Raw genomic sequence first — 8,644 nt, forward strand, 5'->3', positions numbered from 1 at the left:
ATGAAAGGGCCTTCTGTGTGCGCCGAGCGGCCCCGCTCGCCTTTCATTCTTAATATAATCTTCACTTCATTTTCAGCCGAGCAGAGGTTCTCTTGGAATGTTTCCCCTTCTTCCAAAAATACATGCGCGCGCGCGCATGTGTGTGTGTGTGTGCGCGTGTGTGTGTTTGCCAAAGTTCCTTCACGGTGAAGGTCGGGATTGTCCTGGGGAGGGGAAGTGCGAAACCCGAGGCGGGTTCAGAGCGAGACAGAAATGTCTTTCTTCCTGCGCAGGGGCCTTCGCGCGGGTCGCCGCCTCCGCTGGGGTGTCAGCCCTCGCGGCCCCAGGGTCTGGGGGAGGAAGATGGGGATTCCTCTGTAACCACGGCCCACACCCTGACCCCAGGATGAAGGGGCTGTTTGGAAAGGAGGTCAGTGGGGGAGGGAGGGACGTGCCTTCTCAAGGGGTCCCTGCACAGGGCTGGTCAGAGAGCCCTGCCATCAGGTGAGACCAACCCCGCGCTGCCCTTCCAGAAATGAACAGAAAAGGAGACAGGACCTCTGTGTCCCGCGTTCTGCTGGGGGCAACAACATCCGCTACCGATGCCCGATGCACGATGCACGAGGGCCAATGTGTGCACTTGAAACAGCCTGCAACAGAGCCTGGGAACTTGTCACCGGCCAGGCACCATTCACCTGGCGGTGCCGAGCGGCGTTGCACCTGAGAGAGCCAAAAGACAGATAGCATCTCGGGGGCCAGGACTTTTCCCTACGTGGTTCCAGGCCCTGGGCCCTACGTAGGATTATCCTGACTTCCCTTTAGGAAAAAGGAGGGCTCAGGGAAGCTAAGTAACTTACCCCAGTCCCAGAGCACGAGGGTGCCAGGACCGGAAATGTGGAAGCAGGTGGCAGGAAGCCTGACTTCGCCCTTCAGCATCACTGCTTTCCGAGCTGTGTTCTGCCAAGCTTCTACCTGCTTGGGGTATGATCCTGAAAATGTATGATTCTGATTCTTGGTTGTTTTTTTTTTAATTAATTCGTACTTAGATTTGGACTTCTGTTATGAGCACCAGAGGGGATTATATAATCTGAAAACCATGCCGCTCTAAACACCTAGAAAAGCCAGGCGGAAACCAAAACAGTCAAACAAAAGAAACCTACTAACAGCATCCTTTCCGATCCAAGAAGTGAAGACACAAACCACAACCTTTTAAGTCCAAGAAATGAAGAAACAAAAGGAAATTCTCCAACCAGAAACGCAGTTGGCCACAACGGCCCTTGCTGGGGTGGGACCACGGAGTGGTGAGGGCACAGGCAGAAAGGGGGGAACCGGTCCTCATCCAGGGAAGGCGAGACCTTGGGTGGACCCAATCGAAGCGGGCGGGGGTTGAAGCAGAGACCCCAGCTAGAGCCAACGCTGTGTGGGGTGATAGCCTCCGTGGAATCATGTGCTGGGGAAAAAGAAGGACAAGAATGCAGTTTGCCATTCTCAGCCTGGCTGGCAGCATTTATAAAAGTCCCTCGTGAGAGGTTGTTACCATGAGCCGGTGCTTATACACGTTTTAGATTCACATTGACCCTACCCTGCAACACCTAAAACAGAGATTAACGTACTGTCAGTCCCAGGTTTAATGATCTCTGTGGGGTCCTGAACAGAGACAAACTCCAAACTTTCTCTAAAGGAACAGGACTATGGGGCGACGGGGCACCTGGGTGGTTCAGTTAGTTAAGCGCCGGACTTTGGCTCAGGTCATGATCTCACGGTTCGTGGGCTCGAGTCTGGAGTCCAGCTCTGTGGTCACAGTGTGGAGCCTGCTTGGGATTCTCTCTCTCCCTCCCTCTCTCTCTACCCTTCTCCCACGTGTGTGTGCATGTGCTCACTCTCTCTCAAACTTTAAAAAAAACCACACACACACACAAAAACCTAAATTAGTGGAATTAAATCACTCAACAGGGGAATATTAGAAACACTCTCTTAAAATCAGGAATTCCATTGCAATTCAGGATTGTCCTGAAATTCCCGGTCAGTGCAGAAAGACCAGAAAGTAGACACGACACTCTTCCAAGATGAAGGCNGGTCTCCTACTTACCACTTAACCATTCCATTTCCATTAAGGACCCAAACTCTTGCATATATGCATAAGGAGACATGTACAAGAATGTTCATGACATCATTGCTTTTGGTGAAAATGTGGGGTCAGCCTAAGCACCCCTCAGTAAGCCAGTGGTCAAACAAATCAAATTATTTTCCCCATGTAATTAAATCTTATGTAACAGCTAAAATAACAACTAGAGCTACATGTACCACATGGATAGATGCAAAACTCACTGTTGATTTTCTAGGAAATATCTTTCTCTGTTGGAAATATGTACTGCAGTTTTTATAGATGAAATTTCACAGTGTCTGTTTTGCTTTTTTTTTAATTTAAAAAAAATTTTTTTGTTTTATTTATCTCTGAGAGAGAGAGAGAGAGACAGCGTGAGCAGGGGAGGGTTGGAGAGAGAGGGAGACACAGAATACGAAACAGGCTCCAGGCTTTGAGCTGGCAGTTAGCACAGAACCCGACATGGGGCTCGAACCCACGAACTGTGAGATCATGACCTGAGCCGAAGTTGGATGCTTAACCGACTGAGCCACCCAGGCGCCCCTGTTTTGCTTTAAAATAAGTCAGAAGAGGGGCACCTGGGGGGCTCAATCAGTTAAGCATCTGACTCTTGATTTCAGCTCAGGTCACTCTCTCACTGTTCATGAGTTTGAACCCTGAATCAAGCTCTGTGCCGACAGCACGTAACCTGCTTCAGATTCTCTCTTTCTGCTCCAGCCCCACTAGTGTTCTCTCTCTCTCCCTCTCTTTCTCTCTCTCTCTCTCTCAAAATAAAAAATAAATAAACTTTAAAAAAAAAAAAGATTTAAGGGGCGCCTGGGTGGCTAAGTCGGTTAAGCATCCGACTTTGGCTCAGGTCATGACCTCATAGTTCGTGGGTTCGAGCCCCGCACCAGGATATGTGCTGACAGCTCAGAGCCTGGAGTCTGCTTCAGATTCTGTGTGTCTCTCTCTCTCTCTGACCCTCCCCTGCTCACGCTATCTCTCTCTCTCTCTCAGAAATAAATTTAAAAAACATTAAAAATTTTTTTCAATAAAAACAAAGATTTAAAATAAGTCAGAAGAGGGGCGCCTGGGTGGCTTAGTCGGTTAAGCGTCCGACTTTCGCTTAGGTCATGATCTCGCGGTTCGTGGGTTCGAGCCCCGCGTCGGGCTCTGTGCTGACTGCCAGCTCGGAGCCTGGAGCCTGTTTCAGTCTGTGACTCCCTCTCTCTCTGACCCTCCCCTGCTCACGCTGTCTCTCTCTCTCTCCTAGAAATAAATAAAACATTAAAAAAAAAAATTAAAATAAGTCAGAAGAGTGAGAGGAAGTAGGTTGGGGGTTAACATATATGGATACACAGGGTTTCATTATATTATTCTCTGCTTTTGTATACATTAGGGAAAAGAGTGTGAGAAGCAAGCATCGAGAACAGCATACTCAAAATGACTATATTTACATACATAGCTTAACTTATCTTCTTCTTTTTTTTTTTTTTTTTTTTTTTTTTTTTTTTGAGAGAGAGAGAATGAGTGGGGAAGGGGCAAAGGGAGATAGAGGGAATCCCAAGGAGGCTTCCCCTGAGCTTGGAGCCCAACATGGGGCTCAATCCCACAACCCTGGGATCATGAACTGAGCTGAAACCAAGAGTTGGACACCTGACTGACTAAGCCAGCCAGGTGCCCCTACATAGTTTAAAAGCACGCAAAACACTACCAGATACTTGTATATTATGTAGTGATTCTGTGTGTGTGTGTGTGTGTGTGTATACGGTTTTAATATATATTATATTTTTACATAGGGTTTTAAAATACATGTATGGTTTTTAAAAACATTCATGAGAGTGATAAACACTAAATTCAGGGAGATGGGGAAACAGGGCGGGGAAGAGGTACGTAGGGAACTTCAACTGGTTTTGTGATATTTTATTTCTTAAAAGAAAATCTGAAGCAAATAATGCAAAATGAGCAGATTTGACAAAGCTGGATTGTATTAGCTGTTGGTTATATAATTTTTGAACTTTTATTTTCCTGAACGCTTGACACATTTATTTTTAAAAACATTTTTAGCTATTTACAGAGGAACAACATGCCTACTCAAATGAATTTTAACATTTATTTATTTTCAGAAAGAGAGAGAGAGAGTGCTTGAGCAGGGGAGGAGCAGAGAGAAACGGAGAGAGAGAATCCCAAACAGGCTCTGCACAGTCCGAGCAGAGCCCGACATGGGGCTTGAACCCAAGAACCATGATATCGTGATCAGAGCGGAAATCAAGAATCAGACGCTTAACCGACTGAGCCACCCAGATGCCCCTCAAATGAATTTTAAACCAAATGCTTGCACATTTGCAATCACCAAAGCAAAATTTATGACTACACTTAATTTAATAAAGGATTGCTATTGTTAAAAAGTAAATGGGGACACCTGGGTCGCTCAGTCCGTTAAGCGTCCAACTTTGACTCAAGTCATGATCTGACAATTTGTGGGTTCAAGCCCCGCGTCCAGCTCTGTGCTGACAGCTTAAGAGCCTGGACCCTGCTTTGGATTCTGTGTCTTTCCCTCTGCCCCTCCCCCCGCTCATGCCCTGTCTCTCTCTCTGTCTCTCAAAAATAAATATATGTTAAAAAAAATTAAAAAATTAAAAAAATTTAAAAAAATAGTGTAAATGAATTTGACACTATAACAATTATACTAATAAAATGCCACTTCTGATCTGTTCTGTACACTGAGAATCTCATACAAAAAAAAAAAACTTTAAAAAATCTTATTAGGAATTGCATCCTAAAACAGCTTTGTCCAGATAGAATTCACAAACCATACAACTTAAAGTGTACAATTCAGTAATTTTTAGGGTTGAGGTTAGCACAATCATTACCACAGTCAACTTTAGAACATTTCTACCTGGTAACCTCCCTCATCTCTCCCAGACAGAAGCCAAAATTAATCTACTTTGTCTTTTCTAAAGATTTATCTATATTGGACATTTCACATAAATAGTATCATATAATACGCTACTGCTTTTGAAATCAATTTAGAGAAGAAATAAGAAGCAATACGCATTTATAGTGCCTTTTAGAGTTACATAATTACCTGCTGCTATTTTTTTTTTCCCTTCTGTGAATTCTGTCACCTGTTTGGGGATCACTTGATCTCAGCCTGAAGAACTTCTTTTAGTACTTCATATAAGGCAGGTCTAATTGCAACAAATTACCTCAAGTTTTGTTTATGTGGGAATGTCTTTATTTTGTCTTGATTTTTGAAAGATAGCTTTGCTGAATATAACCTTCTTGGTGGACAGGTTTTTTTCTTTGAGAATTTTGAATATGTTACACCAGCACCTTCTGGCCCTGTCATTTCCGATGAAGAGTAATCTATCTTAGTGATGTTCCCTTGTAAGTGACAAGCTGTTTTCCTCTCGCTGTTTTCAAGACTTTCTCTTGTCTTTGGTTTTCAGCATGTATACTATGAGGAGTCTATTTATGGGCCTGTTTGTGTTTATGCTATTTGGAATTTGTTGAGATTCCTGGGTGTGTAGATTAATTTTTTTTTCAATCAGTTTGGGAATTTCTCAGCCATTATTTCTTTTTTGTGTGTAAGTTTTTTACTTATTTCTGAGAGAGAGAGAGAGAGAGAGAGAGGCAACGTGAACAGGGGAGGGTCAGAGAGAGAGGGAGACACAGAATCCGAAGCAGGCACCAGGCCCTGAGCTGTCAGCACAGAGCCCCACACGGGGCTCGAACCCACAAACTGCAAGATCATGACCTGAGCCGAAGTCGGATGCTTAACCAACTGAGCCACCCAGGTGCCCCACTCAGCCATTATTTCTTATGTCCTGCTCATTTCTCTCTCTCTTTTTTTTCCTGATACTCCCATTATACGTATGTTGGTGTGTTTCATGATATCCCACATTTCTCGGAGGGTCTGCTCATTTTTCCTTTGTTCTTTTTTAATCTCTGTTCTACAAACACCATAGTCTCTATCAATCCATCTTCGAGTTCACTCTTCTAGCAGTTCAAGTCTACTGTTCTGTCTCTCTAGTGAATTTTTCACTTTAATGACTATACTTTTTAACTCCAGAATAGCCATTTGATTTCTTGTATAATCTCTATCTCTTTTCTGATATTCTCTATTTGCTGCAACTTTATCATCATATCTCCTTTTACTTCTTTTGTTATAGTTTCCATTAGTTTTTAAAGTATATTTATAATGGCTACTTTGGGGAGCCTTGGTGGCCCAGTTGGTTGAGCATATGACTCTTGATTTTGGCTCAGGTCATGATCCCAGGACCGTGGTATCAAGCCCCATCTTGGCCTCTGCACTGAGCGTGGAGCCTGCTTAAGATTCTCTCTCTCTCTATCTCTCTCTCTCTCCCTTTCCTCTTCCCTCGCTCATGCGCACACACACTCTCTCTCTCAAATAAAAAGTAAAAATTTACAAATCAGCTACTTTGAGGGTTTCATCTCTTAGAGCCAATATCTGGTCACTCTCATAGGCAGTTTTTGTTACCTGCTTTTTTTCATGGTATATGAGTCATACTTTTCTGTTTCTTTTTTTTAATATTTATTTATTTTGAAGGGGGAGAGGAGCAGAGAGAGAGGGAGAGAGAGAATTCCCAAGCAGGCTCCATGCTGTCAGCACAGAGCTGACACAGGGCTCAATCTCACAAACCATGAGATCACAACCTGAGCCGATATCAAATTGGACTGAACCACCCAGGTGCCCCAACTTTTCTGTTTCTTTGAACGTCTCCTATTTTTTGTTGGGACCTGGATAATTGTAGATGATAGACATTTGATTTTAGATAATATATACTATAGGGACTGAATGTGGCCTTCCTCCCCTGGGTCCTGTTACTGTTATTTGCTTGCTTATTTATGTAGTGACTGAATGGATAGTTTACTCCATCCTCTCTCCTCAATGTATAGCCTCTGATATTGCACCTGTAGGCATGCCCACACTTACACTAGAATGACCGTGGTCTTGGCAGGCTTCGCTTTGACTGTCTCTTCCTCTGATTCCACCCATACATTAAGCTCCACTAGTTGCCGTAATCATACTCTATTCTTTTCAACAACGTGCTATGGCATAAATTGGTCTCAGGCTGATCCAATCAAATTTGAGCTCATTTGATGATTCCCCAGGTCAATGTCTGAGATTGGTTCTGACCCCAGTAGAGCTCTTTCTGGTTGTCTCTTTCCCTGATCCTCTCTGACAAGCTAGCCAGCCTATGGTGTAGCCTATATCTCTAGTGGGTTCACTGATTTCCCTTCAATGGCATTGTGCCACAGCCGCCACTGTGCACTTCTAGGCCCGAACTTCTTCCCGCTCCGTTGTGAATAAGTCAGTTCCTTTGGGAAGAGATGGGGAGCCCTCTGTCCTCCAGTCTGCCTCTTCATCTAGGTGAAACCTTTGGGCCATGACTCGAGCTGGAGACAGGGATGAGGGTGTGCTTCTCTCTGACATATGCCTCTGCTTCAGGAGCCAGGTGCTCAGTAGGAGGGGATGGGCAGCAGCCTTGGGTCTTCCTGGCTGTCCTCTCCCATGATGGAGCCTCTGTCTCACGAGCCAAGGCTAGGGGGCTGGGACCTACGGTTCTCTATGGTTTCATGCTCGTGGCAGAGTGGGGGCAGGGCAGAAGGGCTCCCGCAGCTGAAACACAGCCCTGTGATGGTGGAGCTGGAGGGAAAGGGGCCTCAAAGACCTGGGCTGCCTCGCTCTGGAGTGGGATCACCATCTTGATGAGCTGGAGGCGGGGGTGGGGGAATCTTGTTTCAAATACCACAGACGCTCACTGTTCCTACCAACTCTTGGCAGATTTTCTTGAACAAACGTTTCTTCGTTTGTTTTTCTGTTTTGTTTTGCTTGCGAGAGAAAGAGGGCACAAGTGAGTGAGGGGCAGAGACAGAGAGAGAAAGGGAGAGAGAGAGAGAAGCAAGGCTCACCCAAAGTGAGGCTCAAGCTCACCTGATAAGGGACTCAAACTCATGAACCATAAGCTCAGGACCTCAGCTGAAGTCAGATGCTTAACAACTGAGTCCTCCAGGCGCCCCATCTCTTCATTTGTTAAATGCCTTTAAGACCATTTCCAAAGGGGGGCGCCTGGGTGCTGTGATGAGCAAAGTCCCCCTCCCACCCCCAGCGGACAAGCAGTGTGAGGGAGAAATATTCCTTTGCTGTTTTAAGCCACTAAGAGTAGAGCTTTTGTTCCCACAGCAAATCTAGCTTAGTGGTTCTCAAACTTGAACATGCATTGGAATCACCCAGAAGGCTTATTAAAGTACAGAGTACCCGGGCGCCTGGGTGGCTCAGTCAGTTGAGCGTCTGACTCTTGGTTTTGGCTCAGGTCACCATCTCACGGGTTTCGTGAGTTCGAGCCTCACATCAGGCTCCGTGTTGACTGTGCAAAGCCTGCATGGGATTCTCTCTCTCACTCTCTCTGCCGCTGCTCCACTCGCTTTCACTGTCGCTCGCTCTCTCTCAAAACAAAACTTTAAAATACAGAGTACCTCTCCTCCTAAGCTTCTGATTCAGCAGCTCTGGGGTGGTGACAGAGAATTGGCATTTCTAGTTCCTCGGCGGGG

Source organism: Crocuta crocuta, unplaced genomic scaffold (assembly GCF_008692635.1).
Source record: "Crocuta crocuta isolate KB4526 unplaced genomic scaffold, BGI_CrCroc_1.0 scaffold217, whole genome shotgun sequence".
NCBI classification, from domain to species: Eukaryota; Metazoa; Chordata; class Mammalia; order Carnivora; family Hyaenidae; genus Crocuta; species Crocuta crocuta.